Source organism: Solanum lycopersicum, chromosome 12, assembly GCF_036512215.1.
Source record: "Solanum lycopersicum chromosome 12, SLM_r2.1".
Lineage (NCBI taxonomy): Eukaryota > Viridiplantae > Streptophyta > Magnoliopsida > Solanales > Solanaceae > Solanum > Solanum lycopersicum.
Genome location: NC_090811.1, coordinates 42,967,328 through 42,990,373, shown reverse-complemented (window position 1 = coordinate 42,990,373; position 23,046 = coordinate 42,967,328).

The window sequence follows — 23,046 nt, the reverse complement described above, 5'->3', positions numbered from 1 at the left end:
CTAGACATTGCACAAGTTGACTTTAAGGGAAGTCCTAGGAGATTGTTCTTAAGTAATATAATGATGTGAAAGATTTATGTTTATGATATATGACGTTAATCCTACATGAATGTTGGTCATTATAATGAATATGTTATTAAGTTATATTGTTACATGAAGCAAAGCTTTACTTATGGTCTCCTATCTTATCTACTTTGTTATGTGGAATTATGGGGCTTCACATGACCATTGAACTTGTAGGTTGGCGATGAGATCATTGGTAAGTGTTTTATATGTTATGTTTATATGATTTATTAAATAGGAATCTTTAACGTGACTTTATTAGAATATGCCTTTGATTATGATAATGCATTAAGTGATGTAATTGTTACTTGTATATATTATATGGTATGTGCAGTGAAGACTTTCATATGACTAGCATGTTTTCTAAAGAATGATAGATGATACTTTTTCATGCATGTCCCTATGTGTTAGGTTCATATACCCATACTTAGTACATGTGGCGTACTAACCCTATTACTTTATATTACTACAACTGTAGGTTCCAGAGATTGTAGCTAAAGGAGGGCGATTTGATGAAGCTTGGAACTCTTTCTCCAAGTCTTGGTAGGTCCTCATTTTTTGGGATGCTATCTTTCATATTCTAACTTAAATAGATTTTTAGTAGTTTTAAGAATACGTTATTTCCATTATGTTCTTTTTGGATTCTTTTTTAATAAGACCTATATGGCATATTAACTATTATTGGCTAAGTTCAGATTTGCACTCTTAGATGGTTTCTATATACGTGAGACAATTTTAGATTATGATTTTATAAATTTTAAATATGAAGTCTAAGTATACTTCATTATTATATTAAAAGTTTTTTTAATTTTCCACAATATTTAACTGTATGATTGTGATGAATGCTAAGAAGAGGCTTGCCTACGACCTCTGAGAGGTTAACGACGTTGATCGCATCTGGGGTCTGGATTTCGGGTACGAAAAACTTGGTATCAGAGCATGAGGTTAAATATCCTTAGAGTCAATGTCTCACTAAACCAAATTACCTAGCGTCTTTTTCATGGTTGTGAAGTGAGCCACAATTGTGGATGAGAGGCTAAATGATGACTAGGAAACTTCTCTTTTCTTGATATTCCTATGTTGTGCCTTTAGAGATTTGACACTTTGTGTCTTTTAGAATATGATTCCTTTTTTGGCATATTATTTCCAAGGGAACACAAGAAATCTAAGGTAGAGGAGTTCATCAACCTTCGTTAAGGAGGTTGACGGTTCATGCTCAACAGGTTGAGGATAGTCCTCTAACGAAGAAGAATAGGGAAGCTAAGAAGGCAAAGTCTTTTGAATGTAATTCTTCGAAGAGTAGGTTTGTTGTTCAAGACAAGCCTAAGTTTAAGAAGAGGTTTTCAAGACAAGTTCCTTTTAATTTCTCCAAGAATCGCAATGATAGAGGTTCTAGTCCTAACCCTCAATGAGGGAGAAATGTTGATCCACCAAAAGAGAGACCAACTTGTGGTAAGTGTGGTAAGAAACACACGGGTGAATGTCTTGTTGGTACTAGTAGTTGTTGTGGTTGCGTAAAAGGTGGACATATGGTTAAGGATATTCCTAATGTGAGAATTCAAGGTAAGGATAATAGCCAAGCTCAACCAAGCGATCCAAATTCTGAAGCTCCAAAAAGGAACTTTTCCATGAACTTTAGGCTAGGGGTGAACAAGAAAGTTTTCCCAACATTGTGATGGGCATGTTATAATTTTTATCTGTTAATGTTTATGATTTTCTAGACCTAGGTGCTACTCTTTCTTTTGTTACACCTTTGGTAGTAGGAAGTTTGATATACTTCTCGATGTTTTGATTGAACCCATGATAGAATGGAAAGGGGTAAATTAAATGCCAAGGGGTCAAATTATTTTGTGTTTAAAGGCTTGTAAGATGTTCCAATGGTTGTATAAACTATGTGGTGAGGATAAAGGAGTCTTTTCAAACGTATTGAATAAAATAAAACCAAAACTAGGGTTGTTCCCAATGAAATTGTCAAACGTTAATCTCGCTAGTTCTCCCTAATTTCTATTTTAGTAGTATGTATCATGCTTAAGATTTCAGTAAGAAAGTAAGAAATAAAGAAGAAGAAGTGTAAGTTCAAAGTGAAATAAGTAATCAAAGCATGAGAATGTCAAATCCTCAGTGTTTGATAAGAATGAAGTTCTAACATTTATTGGTTTATGCCAATACTGGAGTATGAATGTATCACCAAAGAATTATATATTATGCAAATAATCAAAGAATGGGAATATCCAATAAATAGTGTCTTATAAAAACTTCATGCCCATTTAACAAGAATGGAAAATTTAACTTTTTTACTAAATAGGTCCATGTGTTTGTAAAAGATAGTACAAACTAGAGTTTTAAGGAGATATTTCCATACTATATTCTTCACTTATGTGAAACTTGTATTCATATGTTTTCTTGAGATTTTGATGTTTTGTTGTTTTCATGAGAAGATTGATAGCATGGTAAGTCTTTGATGCATTTTGAGCTTATGATAAGGTTAAAAAGGAAATTCCTCACTATGTGTTATGAATATGTAGCTCTTATATGATTGTGCATCATGAATTGAGTGCTAAGTGTAGTGATATATTTTGTGTTGGTTGTGCTTCTTGTATTGAGTCTTTTTCCTACCCTCCAAAGATCTTAGTGTCATTCAGGGACGAATGTTCCTAAGGGGGGGGATAATGTAACACTCCAGAAATTCCATGACTTAGACTAGAGCATAATCTATTTAATAATGCTTAAAATGATGTTCCCAGAAAAATCTACTTGTCTAGTGAAGATTCTATTAGGTTTTAATAGTATGTATTGAGGTACATAGGCATCCCAATGCCCAATATTGAGTAATATTGGGCATGTTAGATAATATTGTCTTAAGGGTGTTAGGTAAATTTTATGTATTAACAAGTAACTCAAAATACACATGATGTTTATCCAATTTTTATGTATTAAGATATACTTTGGACGACAAATGTCCCAATCCAAGCTTGTTTAGGAAGTGTACCTGCAATGAAACCCTAGTCTAAAGTTTGTAATCAATCCGCAAACACATTAGGTATGAGACATCCAAGTATCAAGCCTAGATACCATAGCACATAACCAATTAAAATGATCATGAAGATTAAGAAGTGCCCAAGGACATAGTGAGGATCCTTGGACAAGGAGTTAACTTTCCAGAAATACCCGTTAGGAAAGTGCACAGCAACACGTGTGCAAGAACATGTGTAACCCGCCGAGAGACAAGCCCAACAAATTCGGTTAGGGCAATTAGGGGGCAGGCGTGTCGGATCCAACAAGGTGGGTCCGAGTTGCATAAATAATTCTAGGTCCTAACTAACTTACCTAACTATATAAGTAACCTAGTACAAACAAATATAAACTAACAAATGCATCCGACAACCTAAGATCTAACCGGGTAACACTAGCCGAGTAACTAACTAAAGAAACATCTAGTACCTAACCTAGGATGGTCCAAAGGGGTTGATTATGGTCCTAAAGACTTAGGGTTACTTTAGTAATTATCCTAGGTCACTCAATTAATTAAATTACCAACTTAATTAATTAATATAAATCTTAGTCAAAACCCGAGACCCTAAGTCAAATGTTCTCCTAGTTGTAATCAATTTAGGAGAGGCGTTTTAGGTAATTTAAGTGGAGGGTCTTTAGGGTAATTCTTGGGGCATCTATATATTGTTATTAGGTTAATTTGAGACCACATTTACACGTCCCAAATCATAATCAATCAAAATTCTCTTAATATCTCAAGAACACTTTCTTTTTCCAAACTTCGTTGAAGAACAAGAAAAGCTTAAGGAAGAAGATGAAGGTTTCAATGTTTCCAATAAGGATTTCATGGATTCATCATGTATAAGGTAAGGGTTTTTCACTCTTGGGATTCCTTTCCCCAAGAGTTCCTTTCAAGATTAGTTATCAAGAACTTCAAATACTAGGATTTTTATTCTACAAAATGAATTTTCTTCCTAACCCTAGATTTATGATTTTTAATGAAAAGTAAACGTTTTCTATATATAATTTCACATAAATTGTTGAGTAATTGATTGAAAATTTTTGAATGTCATGTGATATATAATATTTCTCTATGTGATTGTTTTGAATGGTTTCTTTGTAGTGATTGATAACGTGAAACGTTAGGGTTAGAATTTAAGGTTTGAATGAACCCTTTATTTACATGTTTTCCCTCTCCTATGCTATGTTTTGATCTTGTATATGATTTTATGAGTTGTTCTTGATTATTTCAGCAAGTATTTCACTAAGTATTATTATGAATATCGCATGATGAATAAGGTTCTTGGAAACGAGAGATAAGTCTTCTAAAATTGTGATTACTCTATGATATTTATGTTACCCTATAAGTTGTGATGCTATGTTATGAATAGTATGTATGATGTTGCTTTGTGATGCTATGTTATGAATTGTATGTATGATGTTGCTATGTGAATATGCTGGCATGAATGTGTAAACTGTGAGATCATGATAAGAATACGAATTTGCAAGTTTATGATATCCCTTTTATGCTTTACACAAGGTAATTATGTTATGTTAATCTCAAAAAACAAAGGTTGCGTTGAAAGGACAATCCTTATCTAATATAAAAGGGACCATTATCATGTTATAAAAGGGGATAATCTTCTTTGACCTATGATAAGTTTATTATGAAAAACAAATTAAATGTTATTTCAAGAAAGGGGACTTAAGCTAAGCACCGATGAATTAGATATGGGAAGTGTCCCTTCCCTAGGGTAAGGTAGATTTACAATGATTCTCATGAGATTGAGGATGCCATGTAATGTGGAACCATGGTTCTAATACATCTCCTAGTTCTTAAACTATTTTTTCACCATAGGATACTAACTAGTGGATCCACCTAGAAAGCTATGTCATGTTCGGTTCTACTTTTGCCGGTAGACCACCTCTTTTCAGTGTGTAGAAGACACCGGATTTCATGTTTATCTCACATGGTTTATGTTGGTTAATGCATATGTTCACTCACGTAAAATGAAAGGCAAGTAAACGAACGTTGACAATGGTGACTTGAGAAGTTGTCTTAGTATAGGTAGTGGTATGGGACTCTACCTAGACATTGCACAAGTTGACTCTAAGGGAAGTCCTAGGAGATTTTTCATAAGTAATATGATGATGTGAAATATATTTGTTTATGATATATGATTTTACTCTTACATGAATGTTGTCCATTATAATGACTATGTGATTGAGTTATATTTGTTATATGAAGCAAAACATTACTTATGGTCTCCTATCTTATCTACTTGGTTATGTGGGGTTATGGGGATTCACATGAACACTGCACTTGTAGGTTGGGGATGGGATCATTGTTAAGTGTTTTGTAAGTTATGTTTATATGATTTATTAAATATGAATTGTTAATGTGACTTTATGAGAATATTCCTTCGATTATGATCATGCTTTAAGTGATGAAATCGTTACTTGTATATGTTATATGGTATGTGCATTGAAGAGTTTCATATGACTTGGCATTTTTTCTAAAGAATGATAAATGATACTTTTTCATGCATGTTCCTATATGTTACCAACCCCATTACTTTACATTACTACAACTGTAGGTTCCAGCCATTGAAGCTTAAGGAGTTCGATTTGAAGAAACTTGGAACTCTTTCTCGAAGTCTTGGTAAGTCCTCATGTTCGGGGATGCTATCTTTCATATTATATATTACGTGGATTTTTAGTAGTTTTAAGATTACGGTATTTACATTATGTTCTTTCAATTCCTTTGTAATAAGACATATATGGCATATTAACTATTATTGGCTAAGTTTAGATTTACAGTCGTAGATGGTTTCTATATACATGAGAATTCTAGAATATCGTATGTTTCTATAAATCGTAAATATAAAGTCTAAGTATACTTCATTATTATATTAAAAAAATTTATTTCCCACAAAATTTAACAGTATAATTGTGATGAACGCTAAGAAGAGGCTTGTTTTTGCAACCTCTAAGAGGTTAACAACGCCGATCATATCAAGGGTCTAGATTCCGGTTGTGACAATGTTGTCTAAAGTGAGGGCATAGAGGTCAATCTGAAGAGATCAAAAACGGTCATAAATTGGCCTAGACCTATAACTCCCACCGACATAAGATGTTTCTTGGGTCTAGGCGGATACTACAGAAGTTTTGTTGATGGGTTTACATCTATTGCTTCTCCTTTGACTACACTATCTCAAAAAGAGGTTAAGTTATAGTGGTAGAAAGCTTGTTAAAGAGGCTTTCAAGAGTTGAAAGATAGGCTTACATCCGCTCCAGTGTTGTCCTTACCGGAGGGTACCGAAGGGTTTGTTGTTTAGTTTTACACTTCTCAAGTATGTTTACGTTGTTTCTTCATGCAACATCGTAAGTTGATAGCCTATGCCTCTAGACAACTCAAGGTGCACAAGAAGAACTATTTGATTCATGATCTGGAATTAGCGGCCGTGGTGTTTGCTTAGAAAATATTGAGACATTATATATATGGTGTGCATGTAGACATATTCACCGCCCATAAGAGTCTCCAATATGTGTTCACTCAAAAGGAGTTAAATCTCCGGCAATGAACGTGGTTAGAGATTTTAAAGAACTATGACATGAGTGTCCTTTACCACCCCGGAAAGGAAAATGTTGTTTCGGATGCTTTGTATCAAATAACGATTGGTAGTGTGTCTCATGTTGAAGAAGGTAACAAATAGCTAGTGGAACATGTTCATATATTAGCCAAATTAGGTGTTTGGTTAGAAGATTCTTCAAAAGGGGTTTCATAGTTCATCATAACTCCGAGTCATCTTTTGTGGTTGAGGTGAATTCTAAGGAACATCTTGATCTTCAATTGATGGAGTTGAAAGAATTTATACTTAGTTAGTTTAATGAGTCATTCTCCCAAAGGAGAATGGTGTACCTAGGTACAAGATAGGTTGTGTGTAGCGGACGTTGATGACTTGAGAAAACAAATTTTTGAAGAAACTCAAGGTTCCTGATATAAAATTCATCTGGCTGCCACCAAAATGTATCGCGATCTATAAGAGGTCTATTTTTGGAACCGTTTGAACAAGGATATAGCGGAGTTTGTGGCTAAATGTCCTAATTGTCAATAAGTCAAGACCAAACATTTAAGATCGGAAGGGTTAGCTCAACCAATGGATATTCCTACTTTGAAGTGGGAGGATGTCAATATGGATTTTTTAGTTGGGTTAGCACAAACGGGGAGGCATGGGGTTCCCTTGACTATCATCTCGAATAGGGGTCCTAAATTCACTTATAGGTTATGGAAAGCATGCCAAAGTGGATTAGGTACGACGGTGAAACTTGTACCGCATTTCATCCATAAATAGATGGTTTGGTGAAACCAAATATTCAACCTTGGAGGACATGTTGAGAGAATGTATTGTTGACGTAAAGGGTAATTGGGATTAACATCTACCATTGATCAAGTTTTCCTAGAATAATAGCTATCATTCCAGTATTGGCATAGCACCCTTTGAGGCCCTTTATGAGAGGCGATGTAGATCTCCAATCGGGTGTTTTGAGGTAAGTGAGTTTTCTCTATTGGGTCCCGAAGTAATCTATGAGGCTGTGGAGAAAGTCCGTCTTATAAGGGATCATTTAATGATGGCCCAAAGTCGATAATAATCTTATGGCGAGAATACGAAAGAAATCTTTGAGTTTGTGGTAGTTTATATAGTTTACTTGAAAATATCCCCCATGAAAGGGGTGATGAGGTTTGGGAAGAAAGGGAAATTTAGTCCCCGATATGTGGGACCATATAAGGTTGGGAAACGCATTGTAAATGTTGCCTATAAGTTGAAACTTCCTACTGCGTTGGCTCCGATCCATCCAGCCTTTCATGTGCCCATTCTCAAAAAGTGTATAAGTGATCCGGTGTTTATCCTTTCTCTAGAAAGTCTAAAGGTTGATACTAACCTTTCTTATAAAGAGGTTCTAGTTGAGATTCTAGACCGTCAAGTGAAGAAATAAGGAATAAAGAAGTAGCTTCTGTGAAGGTTCTTTGGACAACTTATGGAGAATGCTACTTGGGAGGCTGAGACCGATATGATGTCCGAATAACCTTATCTATTTCCTTCCTCTTCTAGTCAAGATTGAGTACCTTTTTCGTAGGTTTTATATATGAAAGGTCTTGAGTAAAGTTGAACTTCTATGATTCTACTTTAATGTGTATTTTCTTGTAAAAATCCATGTTTCATAACTAATGTGTGTTCATACTTGATAGAAAACTTGATTACATGTTTGGTATATTAAATCATGTGATATTTCTTGTGAAATTGCTCAAGTGTGAAGTTATAAAAGCATGTGGTTCTTATTGTTGGAAGTGTTGAACTATATGAGAAGGAGAAGGATATTCCTCCTTGCATAGTGTTAAATCATAAAGTATGTGCATTTTGATAGTTGATGAAGTTCTTACCTCATTGTTATGTATTATTGACTTGAGAATGCAGTGAATGTTTCCTCCTTTGATTTGAGTCATTATTATGTATCATGTGTTAGTTGGGCTGCTAGTCTTGCGTCATAATTCCAAAAAGATATTAAAGATTCATTCAAAGACGAATGTCCCGCAAGGGGGGATATTGTTAAACCTTGAAGTTCAATGACCTAGTCTAGAGCCTCACTCAATGAAATATATGTCAAAACAGTGTTTCTAAGCTTAAACAAAGGTAATAAACTTATTTAGGAAGTGTATAACACCCCTCAAATGACATAAGTGAAGCTAGATCCTAACATGTTTGTCATGATGTTATAAGGTCCAAAAATGGTATATAAATTGGTATTGAGTTAGTGTCTAGAGTTTTAGGTGATTTGGAAGTGAAACGTCACGGAACGACTAAGACATTCGATGACTAAGTCACCTATGTGCCTCATGTGTGGTTATGTGCCTATACGTGTGTTTCATCAGTTTATAAGTATATTACATGAGTTTTTATTAAGTTTATAGGCAATGTGTCATGATTCGTGATATTTGGAGGTCAAACATCGAAGAACGTCAGTGACATTTGAAAGGTTTGCTTCGGAACGACCTTGTGTGTATTTGCATGTTTCATAGAGTTTTAAATGTTCATTTTTTATGAAATTCATGTGAGAGGTCCTAAACTCGTATACGAACATATTTTGGTTGGAAACGTCTGAGTGAAAGTCCCCAAGGACCAACCAAGGGTCCTTGAGGAAGAACCCTTCTCTAGAGCCAAGGTTGTCTGGACCAGGCCCCAAAAGACTGAGGCAAACGACGACTTGTGGGCTAGTCGATTCCATGTCGATGGGTGTCATGAGTCAAGACATTACCTAGCGATCTCAAGCTACAAAACTCAAGTCCCTAAACCAAACAACGGGAGGACAAGATGGTCCATTTTTTGACAAATGGTCCGTCGACTGCCAACCATCGATGGTACTGGTTTCCTATGTGCAGTCACAGTTAAGTTAGGGGTGAAGTTGTAAATTTAATCCACGTCCAAAAAAGAGAAAGGGAAGTTACTTAGGGGTATTTTGTGTATTTTAAACATGTTTATAAGCCTTTAACACTTAGAATATTTCATTCTTCAAAATCAAAACCCAAATTCCCATAGAAATAATCTAGAACCCCATTAGAGTCAAAACTCAAGGAAGGGCTTGGATTGGAGAATTGAGTTGAGATTATTCATCAAATTTAATGATTAGATTTATTTAGGTATAGTTTTTGATCCTTGAAACTCTATTCATCAAGGAGCTCAACATTCAAAGAAGTGTTCTCTAAAGTTTTCAAAGATGCATTATCCAATTTCATGATCCATCCGTGGGTTCTTGCATTGAAGGTTTCAAAGCATTTTATACTGATTAAATTGTAGTTAATTAAATGAAGTTAACTCTGCTAACCTATGAACCCATGTAATTGATGAACCCTAGTTTTTCACTGCTTTATGGGTTAAGTAAATTGGACTTAATGCTTATGAATTCTAGTGTAGTTTTCTATGGGCAATTGAATGATGTAATAATTGTGTTGAACTGATATCTAGGTTGTCTTAGATTGATGAATCTATATTGAATTTACCTGGTTTCATTGAAAATCATAGTTTATGTATTGAATTATTTGTTATGGCCATGGGTAAGGGCCTTATGATATTGAATTGGATGATTTAGCCATGGATTGGAATGGAGAGAATGGATTGGTGGTATGATTACCTAATCTCCAATATCTAAATCATCATATAAATCATACATATCATAATAAAGCTCATCTTGTATACTTTGTATGGTTAACTCAGTCCAACCTTGGGTTGTTATTTCTATTATCTCATATGTTAATAATTTATTATAAATTTCTCTTTTTATATCAGTATTCAAATTTTTTAGTATATAGAATAATAATATCTTATAATCAACATCATCGTTTAATAGGTAGGTTTCCATTTTTATTATTTTCATTTTTCACTAAAATTTTATTCCTTTCAACCTCTTAATAAATTATACTTGCTTATTATGCAAAAATAATGATTTAATAATCATCTAGTCTGGTCACTACTACAGCTTTCTTCTTTGATTAATTACCCTAACAGCGCCTCAACTTTGTTTACTCCCCTAAACGGCCTTCTCTGCCTACCGGTTTCAACCTTAGGATGGCATAGTCTGGGCATACTTGTTCGAAGAATATTTCTGTAGCAAACTTTCTAAAGATGGTTATTATAACATTATTCAAACATGATAAACAATTATAATTAACAAGAGATTTTTAGGAATAAATTAATTTAGCTACTCATAAATATAAAATGGTATACCTGTTCTTGTAGATCATCTGTCATAGTTGATTTGTTTTCCATAGTATACATAGACTTCATATGATTGCTATATAGAATAATATTCTAATGAGCTCAAATTAACCAACCATCTAGAATTGATTAAGCAATTCAATGAAGAAATCAATATATCGTAATAGTTTGCCAAAAGGCCTTAATACAAAGCTTTGAATAAAAGTCTTAAATGAAACGCTAGGGACAACATCCAATAGCTATGTCTAAAGTACTAAGCTATAATGATAGGTGTAGCATCCTCGAACTCAAAAAGACCTACCAAAGTTTGGAGATCACTAATCCAAACCGTTTCAATAAGTCTTCAATCTTCTCTCTGACCTGCACATGTAAAATAGTAATAGTATAGGGTTAGTACACACTTGTACTAAGTATGGGTGTATGAACATATACAGATTTGTACTATGCTTGATCAAGGAAAGCTCTTCCTATAACAACATGTCATTTCTGGAAAGTGAAGTTACTAGACTTTCTTAACTCCTTATTTGGGAATTATGGTATGAATATGACATATTTAAATGCATTCAAAGAACACATCTCATTTTATATATGAACATAAGACCTTACAATCATGAACATAATTTTATAACAACTCAAACAAAAATTTTGAAATTTGCTCCTTCAAACCCGAGAGCTTCTTCCCCAACACTTATGGTATGAATATGACATATTTATTTTTCAGTCTTTTTCTTCTTGTTGTTGTATAGTTCAAAGATCTCTTTAATCTTATGTTTTACTTACAAGTGCCCCATACCTACAACGAATTAAGTATGTAATCCAAAAGACTAAGGAAATGATTTGTCTACCCTTACTACAAGTTACTCTTTCCATTCTTGTTAGATTGGACATGAAATCATTATAAGCCAATCTTTATTGGGTAGGCCACTTATTTCATCATTTTCTTATTATGGAGATTGTGGGACATTGATTTGCCATTATGTTTTACTCCCCTTTATTGTCATAATATAAGAAGTCATTATAAGTCAATTTTTATTTGGCTAAACCCATTATTTCATCATTTGCATAACGTGAAGATATTAGAGCATATATCTTGATTTGGCACAAGACAATAACTTGTTAAAACTTCATTATTATCAACCACATCTGATTTGACATACTTAAGCTCTTACTTTATAAGCTCACTTTGAAATTATATTTCTTCTTCTTTCTTGCTTACTTTCTTAAAGAAATCTTTAGCATTAAGATCATGCGAGCTAACATGAAATTCAGTGTCTGCCCCACACCAGAAAGGGATGGTCCACCGGTGAAAGTGAACCTAGATCATGTGAGCTAACATGAAATCCAGTGTCTGCCCACACCGAAAAGGGGTGGTTTAACGGCTAAAGTTAAACCATGTTCTGTCTCTTCCCAACACCGAAAATAAGTGGTTCACGGCTAAAGTGAACCAAATACTTTCTTTGAGCATTTAAACCACATAGATTAGGTGAGCTGAACATGAAATCCAGTGTCTGCCCCACACCGAAAAGGGGTGGTTTCACTAGCCAAAGTGAAACCGCATCCTACCTAGCTCTCTTAGGTGGAATCCACTAGCTAGTTCCTATGCTGGCAACATAGTTCGAAGACTAGGATACACACGAAAACTACATATCCACCTTGGTGGTAGCCTCATCTCATGAGGCTTACATGTGATGGAACAAGCTCATTGCTAGTCTATCGGTGCTTTGCTCAACTTCTTTTTCTTTACATCTTCTGTAGTTGACTCAAACATTATAGAAGCTTGCTTCTAGTTATGAGGTTTACTAAACTCTTTGGACAAATGCTCATCCCTTTCCTTCCTTGTTGAAATGTGAATTTAAACTTACATTATTATCTTTGTGTTAATGAGACTTGTCTCATGACTATAAACACCCTCTTATGTGAATATCTTTAACTTGATTGTCTAGGTGTGAGTGAGACTTGTTTCAATTCTTTTAACACCTTATTCTGGTCACTTTCGTAATTTTTAAACTTTTAATTATGTAATTACTCACCTTATCTTGTTCAATGACATTTGGTTGCTTTATACCACTCTTTATGAACGTTATATGTTTTGTTCAATGTACTTACTTACTTATACTCATAGTTCAATTGGAAAGGGTATGTTGGGACTTGTCCCAATGATTGGCATACCTTGGTTATGAATTCAAAATTACATTGTTCATGCTTAATTTTGGTATAACTTAGTCATTAGCCAATTTTGTATCATGTTTTTGAAATACATTGTAAGCCAATTTATTAGCATAGACTAACTGTTCACGTACTATGGTAATCTAGAATAGTGTTAGCCAATATATTGGCATAAGCCAAACTTTCACTAGATAATGGTCTAAGAATATCATTAGCCATTTTTTTATGAAATAACATAGTAAGTCAATTCTAGTCAACTTTTTGGACAATATATTGCTAGCCAATTTGTTGGCATAAATCCAACTATGATATTATCACTAGCCAAGTCAATTAACTTCATGAATATAATATAGTTATTTCATCATTCTAAGGAAGTCGACATTTGACAGTGAACTAAACTTCATGAATGACTCATACAACTTCATCTTCCCGAATACACTTAGGCATTACAACATTCTTAAACTCATGTAACTAATACCCTAAACGTATGAATCAAATCTATAGGCCTCATTAGACATTAACAGATAAAGAATCCTACATCTAATGATCAATTAGCACCACATACCAACAACATGTTTGAGGTAACATCAACATACTATTAGAATCAAAATTAAATATAACTAGGGAGATGAACGTTCAACAATGTCATTGGGAACAATCCTAGTTTCGATATTCTTGAACTCGTAAAATGTTTGAAAAGCCTCTAGGATAAAGTAATCCAAGAGATAAGACCCATACTTTATGTATAATTGAATCTACGAAGATCACCTTGCACGAAAACCTTAAAGAATACCTTGAAATCGCCTAAGAGAACTTTTTTTGTTTTTCTATGTTTTGCTCACTGTTTTTCTCACGATTATGTACTATTTTGAGTAGTAAATTTTCTAGTGTTTTAAGATGTCTCTAGGTCTTAGGAACTGATATTGACTAATTCAACTTAGGCTAATTAAGTTTATTAAATAAATTGATTAGTTAATTACTAAAACGCCCTTCTTAAGTTTACTAGACATAGGAGAACATTTGACTTAGTCAAATCTAATTTTTTTTATACCCATACATTGAAATTGGAAGATCTTCAGAAGTATTTCTGCCCAAATGATTTCCATACAATAGTCTCTATACCTATTTCAACCATAGGCTCTTCCGATAAGATTATTTGGCACCATACCAAATCTGGGAAGTGTGAGGTTAAATCAGGATACCACTTAGCGAGGGAAATAATTAGGAATGATTAGGTGTGAACAAGTGAGTAATGAGAGAGACAAATCTATTAATAAATCTTTCTCAAAAGAATTCTGGAAGTTTTTATTGTCTATGAATATTACAAACAAGTATTAACACTTTATTCAGAAATGCATTTTGAATGTTTTACTGGCAACCACATAATTACTAGGAGACTGAGGCATATTTGTGAATTGTGTAAGGGTTGTGGACTTGATAATGAAACGATTGATCACATGTTTATTAGGTGTCCCAGTGCTCAATTAGTTTTTAAAATTTTACCCATTAATTGACCTAGCTTATAATATATAATGGATTTTGCTTATTGGTGGAATGATCATTTTACAAATGTTAAAAATTTTCCCGACTCTATAGAGATTATTAAATTAAGTACTTTCTTTATATGGCAAATTTGGAAGGCTAGAAACTCAAAGAGTTTCAATGGATAAGTTGTTGATGCTAAGGATATTGTTAACAAAGCTCTTTTTGACTTTCATGAGTATGAAATCAATTTAATCCCTCCATATCCCCCCTTGAGTTATACATTATTGTAATGATGATAGAAATCTAACTGTGGCACAAGATGGTATTATTGTGTTTACAGATGCTTGTGTACATAAGGAAAAGAAGACTGCAAGCATTGGCGTGGCGTCTATGGATAACTATGGTGACCTGCTTCATGCTTTTGGAACCCTGATTCAATACGTTGGGAAAGCCATCACTACTGAAGCATTTGCAATACGTATGGCAATGGATAAGTTTAGAGAAAAAGAGTGGACAAAGGTGCAAATCTTATCACATGCAAAAAAATGTGGTGGATATGGTACTACAAAGAACTTTAGCCTCATGGGAGATAGAGACTACTTGTTAAGATATTTGGAACCTTACGAAGTACTTTGAAGTGGTTAATGTGATGCATATTCCAAGGTCTTCGAATTTGGTAGCACCTAATTTGGCAAAATTTTCTATTTTGTTAGTACACAAAGTTGTTTGGCTTTCTACTTCCCCTAGGTGGATTGTAAATGATGTGATTGTATTCTTTAACTCTTTGAACCTTCCTATGCATTATATAGCATGATGGTTGTTAAAAAAATTCTAAAAATTTTCCTAAGTGTCTCGGCCTAGCTTGTGAATTTTCGTTAGTTAATTAAGTTGTTAATTTAATTAATTAAGGAACCTAGGGTAATTAATAAAGTACCCCTAATTCATTAGGACCATAACTAACCCTTTTGGACCATCCTAGGTTAGGTACTAGGTTGTCTCTTAGTTAGTTACACGGTTTGGTGTCACCCAACTAGGTCTTAGGTTGCCGGCTCCCTTGGTTAGTTATTTTATGTTGGTCCTAGGTTAGTTAGATATTTAGGTCAGTTGGTTAGAGTCTAGAGTTGTTTAGGGAGTTTGGCCCCCCATGAATGGACTCGTGTGAACGCCTTCCCCTAACTACCCTAACCAAAATCGGTTAGGGTGGTCGCGTGGTCCCCCCTTGGCGGGTTTTCACATGTGCTTGCACATGTCCTTGCACATGTGTTGCTTGTACTTTCCTAACTAACTATTTTTGATGGTTCATTTGGAATGTTTACTTATTTCCCCAAGGATCCTCACTATGTCCTTGGGCACTGCTTTATCTAGATGATCATTTTAAATAATCATGTGCCATGGTACCTTGGCTTGACCCTTGGATACCTAGTACCTCATCTGTTTGATTTAGAATTAATATTTGTATTTATAGCTTAGGGTTTTTAATGAAGGTTCATTTCTTAGACAAACTTGGATTTTAATATACTCCCTTGTGCATATATAGAAATTGGCTAACACCCTTAAGCCAATATTTTCTAATATGCCCAACATTTCTAAATATTAGGCATTGAGATGTCTATGTACCCCCAATACCTATTCTTAAAACTTAATAGGTTCTTCACTAGACGAGTACATTTTCTGGAATGTCACATTATCCCCCCCCCCTGGGAATACTCGTGCCCCAATGACACTACATATCATTTTAAATCAAAGAGGGTAATTTAGAAAACACATCAACATGCTTGAAACTTAATCTTTGTGAATATCTTATTCACAACTTACTCTGGATGATGCACAACACTCAAAGATTATTTGAAGCTTCATATCTGAGATTGAGGAATTTTCTTCTCAATCTTAGTTTAACTCGATGCACATCACAGCTCATGCAACACAAAAATCATGTAAACACTATACAAAAAAGCAATATGAATGTAAGCATGAACTCATATTAACTCATATAGTGCAAGTAGAAAACACACAGTTATAGACTTAAAACACAAAAACTGACTAATGCACTAAAATTAAGAGCTTCATAAACAAAACCAGACTTAGGAAAAGTATATCTAACTTCAAGAACTGAACAAGTGAGGGTAACGGGATCTCAATAGACAAGGTAAGACCTCCAGGATTAAGGTGTTTGACCTTAACCTGTTTGCAATTTGGGTACTCCTCCACAACATAGAAATATCTCGCTTCATATCTTCCCACCAATAGATCTCCTTGAGTACATGATACATCTTGAAACTCATTCACTATTGGACACAAAGTCTACGGAAGGAACTTCATGTTCTAAGTCATCGACTCGGACTAAGTAGTATAAATACCCCTTAGATAACATCTTATTGGCTTTAAGATGGGCAACTATTTGCCTTTTGGGTTTGCACTATGCCCTTCTCATTCCAGCTCTAACTCATTAGGAAACTAAAACCTTACTACCCTGTTTCGACAGCCTATGGTAGCATAACACCTATGGAGACAATCCAGACCCAAAATTATATCAAATTCAAGCATCGTTAATTCTATTAGATCAGCATAGGTAACTGCATCAAGAATAGTTATCAGGCAAATCTCTAACCCTTTCAACTCTAATGTTGTCCGTTATGGGAGTACATACTAGAAAAGGTTCATGCGAGATCTAAGGAAGCAAGTCAAATTTGCTTGCTACTAAATGAGTAAAAATGACAAAGTGGATCCTGGATCTAATAATGCATACATATGAAAATAAAAGACATGCAACGTACCAGTGACCACATCAGCTGACTTCTGTTGCTCTTCTCTACTTTTCAAAGCATAGAATCTGTTCCTCTTAGGAGGTTTGGCTGCAGCAGTAGGACTAGGCCGATGTTGAGCATCTGTCCTGGTCTGATTCCTCATCTGTGGGCATTCCCTGACCATATTCCCACTCTTGCCGCACCCATAGCAGATATTAGTACCTACCAAGCACTCACCTCCATGCAAACGGCCACACTTATCACACTACTTTCTATCACGCTAGGCATTTCTATCATTGCACTCCTTGGAGTCAGACTTGTCCCCCTCGGCATTAGTGTTCTTAGGATGAGTAAGATTACCTGAGTGCTTGTTCCCCTTCTTGAACTTGGGCCTATCTCGAACTCCAAATGAATTATTACCACTGCTCCAATCAGACTGATCCGAGGACCTGGATTTCTTGCTCTCTCGGTCTCTCTTTCTCCGATGACTCTTCTCAACCTGTTGTGCATGTACCATCAACCTACCATGGTCAATGTTATCATGCAACATGGCTGCCAGACATTCCTCCTCCAAATCCTCCGATACACCAATCCTAAACCTGCTCATATCATCCCTGCTATTGGACTCTAGAGAAAAAGCATATTTGGAAAGTTTAACAAACTTCAAGGAGTATTCCCTAACTGACATACTCCCTGTTGTAAGTTGATGAATTTCTCAACCTTAGCCTCTCTCTGTTCTCAGGGAAAGAACCTCTCTAGGAATGCAGCCTTAAGAACGTCCCAAGTAATGGGAGCTTCTCATGGTGCTCGGCCATCTCGCCACATCGTGTGCCACACCTAAGCCACATATTTGAGTTGGTAAGCGGCCAACTCATCCATTTCATTTACACCCATAGCACAGAGAATCTTATGAATATCATCCACAAACTCTTGGGGATCCTCATTGGTCTTGAACCCGTAGTAGACTGGAGGATTCATTCTAGTGAAGTCCCTTAGTCTTCTAGCCATGGTTCTAGCATGTGGGTTCTCCTTGGGAGCACCCTCTCTAGTGTCCAGGGCTGTCATAGCTTGTGCCTGAGTAATGATGGCTTGGTCTATCTGAACTAGTGCATCCCTTTCTTCTCCATCCGTCAATGCAGTTGGGTCGATAGGCACTTGCACTCCAGTAGCTGGGGATTGAGGAGGATCTTGGTTTCCCCAGCATCTTCTTCTTAAACTCTTCTGCCTACGTTTCTCCTTGTGTTTATTTTTCTAAACGCAGAAACAATAAGGGAATTAGATGCTAGAATGACACAAAATTTCAAATCTCTACATAGCATGATAAAAGAGTAGAAGAAGGGAAGTCTATTATCATCACTTAGTCTCTAAGTCATGATTGTGGCGCACTTCACAATCATAAGTTAGAAACTATGTAACGTTGTTGTTTTGAGCTTTAGTTCCTTGGAAATTTAACCTGATGTTCTTATACCAAGTTTGTCACACCAGGATTCTGGAATCCGATGCAACCGACATTGTTAACCTCTCAAAAGTCGCAGACAAACCTCTTCTTAGCTTTCATCACAATCATATATTTAAATTTGTAGAAAATTTGAAACTTTTAAAGCATAGTGAATTATACATATACTTCATATTATTACTATATAGAATAATATTCTAATGAACTCAAATTAACCAACAATCTACAATCGATTAAACAATTCAATGAAGAAATCAATATATAGTAATAGTTTGCCAAACGACCTTAATACAGAGATTTGAATAAAATTCTGAAAACAAACTCTAGGGAAAACATCCACTAGCTATGTATAAAGTACTAAGCTAGAATGATAGTTTTAGCATTCTCGAACTCAAATGGACCTACCCATGTCTAGAGCTCGCTAATTAAAATCGGTTCAATGAGCCTTCAATCTGCTCCATGACCGGCGTTTATAAAATAGTAATAGTATAGGGTTAGTACACACTTGTACTAAGTACGAATGTATGCACATATACACATAGGGACTATGCATGATCAAGGAAATCTCTTCCTATAACAACATGTCATTTCTGGAAAGTGAAGTCACTAGACTTTCTTAATTAATTATTTGTGAATTATGGTATGAATATGATATATTTTAATTAATTTAAAGCATAAAACTGATGTTCTATATCAACAAAATATCTTATAATCATGTACATAATTTTATAACAACTCGAATGAAAATTTTGATATTTGCTCTTCAAAACTCGAGAGCTTCTTCCCCAACACTTAGTTTATTTTTCAGTATTTTTCTTCTTGTTGTTGTGTACTTCAAAGATCTTTTTAATCTTATGTTTTACGTACAAGTGGATTGATTCATTGTAGTCTCATACCTACAATGAATTAAGTAAGTAATCCAAAAGACTAAGAAAATGATTTGGCTACCCTTATGACAAGTTACTCTTTCCATTCTTGTTAGGTTGGGCATAAAATCTTTACTGGCTAGGCCACTTATTTCATACTTTTCTTATTATGGAGATTGTGGGACATTGATTTGACATTTTGTTATACTCCCCTTTATTGGCATAATATAAGAAGTCATTATAAGCCAATTTTTATTTGGCTAATCCCATTATTTGATCATTTGCATAACATAAAGATATTGGGGCATATATCTTGATTTTCCGCAAGCCAATAACTTATTAAAACTTCATTCTTATCAACCACATATGATTTGAAATACTTAAGCACTTACTTTCTAAGCTCACTTTGAAATTACATTTCTTCTTCTTTCTTGCTTACTTTCTTAAAGAAACATTAAGATCATGCGAGCTAACATGAAATCCAGTGTCTGTCCCACACCAAAAAGGGGTGGTTCACCGGTCAAAGTGAACCTAGATCATGTGAGCTAACATGAAATCTGTGTCTGCCTACACCGAAAAGGGGTGGTTCAACGGCTAAAGTTAAACCATGTTCAGTGTCTTCCCAACACCGAAAAGAGGTGGTTCACGGCTAAAATGAACCAAATACTTTCTTTGAGCATTTAAACCACATATATTAGGTGAGATAAACATGAATTCTAGTGTCTTACCCACACCAAAAAGGGGTGGTTTCACCGGCCAAAGTGAAACCGCATCCTACCTTGGTCTCTTAGGTGGAATCCACTAGCTAGTTCATATGCTCGCAACATAGTTCAAAGACTAGGATACATACGAAGACTACTTATCCACCTTGGTGATAGCCTCATCTCATGAGGTTTACATGTGCTAGCACAAGCTCATTGCTAGTCAATCGGTGCATTTCTCAACTTTTTTTTATTTATATCTTTTAGAGTTGACTCAAATATTATGGAAGCTTGCTTCTAGTTATGAGGTTTACTTAACTCTTTGGATAAATGTTAATCCCTTTCTTTACTTGATAAAATGTGAATTTTAACCTTACATTATGATCTTGGTGTTAATGAGACTTGCCTCACGATTATTAACACCCTCTTATGTGAATATCTTTAACATGATTTTCTAGGCGTGAGTGAGACTTGTCTCACTTATATTAACACCTCATTCCACTCACTTTCATAATTCTTTAACTTCTAATTATATCAATACTCACCTTATCTTGTTCAATGACATTTGGTAGCTTTATACCAGTCTTTATGAACGTTATAAACTTTGTTCAATGTACTTACTTATATTCAAAGTTCATTTTGATAGGTTATGTTGGGATTTGTCCCAATGATTGTCATACCCTTGGTTATGAATTCAAAGTGACATTGTTCATGCTTAATTTTGGTATAACTTAGTCATTATCCAATTTTGTATCATATTTTGGAAATACATTGTAAGCCAATTTATTGGCATAGACTAATTGTTCACATATTATTCTAATCTAGAATATTGTTAGCTAATATATTGGCATAAGCCAAAATTTCACTAGATAATGGTCATGAGAATGATTAGCCATTTTTTTATGAAATAAAATAGTAAGCCAATTCTAGTCAACTTTTTGGATAATGTATTGCAAGCCAATTTGTTGGCATAAATCAAACTGTGAAATTATCGCTAGATAAGTTAATTAACTTCATGAATATACTATAGTGATTTCATCATTCTAAAAAATTCGACATTTAACAGTGAACTAAACTTCATGAACGACACATACAACTTCATCTTCTCGAAATCACTTAGGCATTACAACATTCTTTGACTCAAGGAACTAATACCCTAAACATACGAATCAAATCTATAGGCCTCATTAGACATTAACAGATCAAGAATCCTACATATAATGATCAATTAGCACCACATACCAACAACATGTTCAATATTCTTGAATTCTTAGAATTGAAACAAGGATAACTAGGGTGATGGACGTTTAACAATGTCATTGGGAACAATCTTAGTTTCGATATTCTTGAATTCATAAAACGTTTGAAAAGCATCTTTGAGAAAGGAATACAAGAGAGAAGACCCATAGCTTACGTAGAATTGAATCTACGAAGATCACCTTGCACGAAAACCTTGAAGAATACCTTGAAATTGCTTAAGAGAACTTTTCTATTTTTCTACATTTTGCTCACTGTTTTTCTCAGATCGTGAGTTTTCTAGTGTTTTAATGTGAGTCTAAGTCTTAGGAATTTATATTGACTAATTTAACTTAGGCTAATTATGTTTATTAGATAAATTAATTAGTTAATTACTAAAATGCCCCTCCTAAGTGTACTGGACATAGGAGAACATTTGACTTAGTCAAATCTAAAAATTTCCTTAATACCCATACATGGAATTTGGATGACCTTCAGAAGTATTTCTTCCCAAATGATTTCCGTAAAATAGTCTCTATACCTATTTCAACCACAGTCTCTTCCGATAAGATTATTTGGCTCCATACCAAGTCTGGGAAGTGTGAGGTTAAATCAGGATACCACTTAGCGAGGGAAATAATTAGGAATTATTAGGTGTGAACAAGTGAGTAATGAGATAGACCAATTTATTAATAAATTATTCTCAAAAGAATTCTAGAAGTTTTTATGATCTATGAATATTAAAAACAAGTATAAACACTTTATTCAGAAATGCATTTTAAATGGTTTACCGGCCAACCACATAATTGCTAGGAGACTGAGGCATATTTGTGGAGTGTGTAAGGGTTGTGGACTTGATAATGAAACAATTGATCACATGTTTATTAGGTGTCCTAGTGCTCAATTAGTTTTTAAAATTTTACCCATTAATTGGCCTAGCTTAGAATATATAATGGATAATGCTTATTGGTGGAATGATCTTTTTACAAATGTTAAAAATTATCCCGACTCTATAGAGATTATTAAATTAAGTATTTTCATTATGTGGCAAATTTGGAAGGCTAGAAACTCAAAGATTTTCAATGGATAAGTTGTTGATGCTAAGGATTTTGTTAACAAAGCTCTTTTTGACTTTCATGAGTATGAAAGCAATTTAATCCCTCCATCTCCCCCTAGAGTTATACATTATTGTAATGATACTAGAAATCTAACTGTGGCTAAAGATTGTATTGTTGTGTTTGCAGATGCGTCTATGGATAGCTATGGTGACCATCTTCATGCCTTTGGCACCCTGATTCAATACGTTGGAAATTGATATACCGTGGTTTAACGGTATTGTTAATAATTTTTCCATAAGTTTAGTGTGTCCAAAATCCTTTTTGTGCTAATTTTTAAATAAGTTTCTCCTTATTTGCAGGAAATCTCTCCAAAGATGAATGCGGAGGTTTTTGAGTGAAGAAATACAGAAGAGACCACCTACGGATCTTGTGACGGTCCGTCATGCTCGTGACGGTCCGTAGGTGGCAGCATAGTGCAGCTGCTGAAGGAAGATGGGGAAGTCTGACT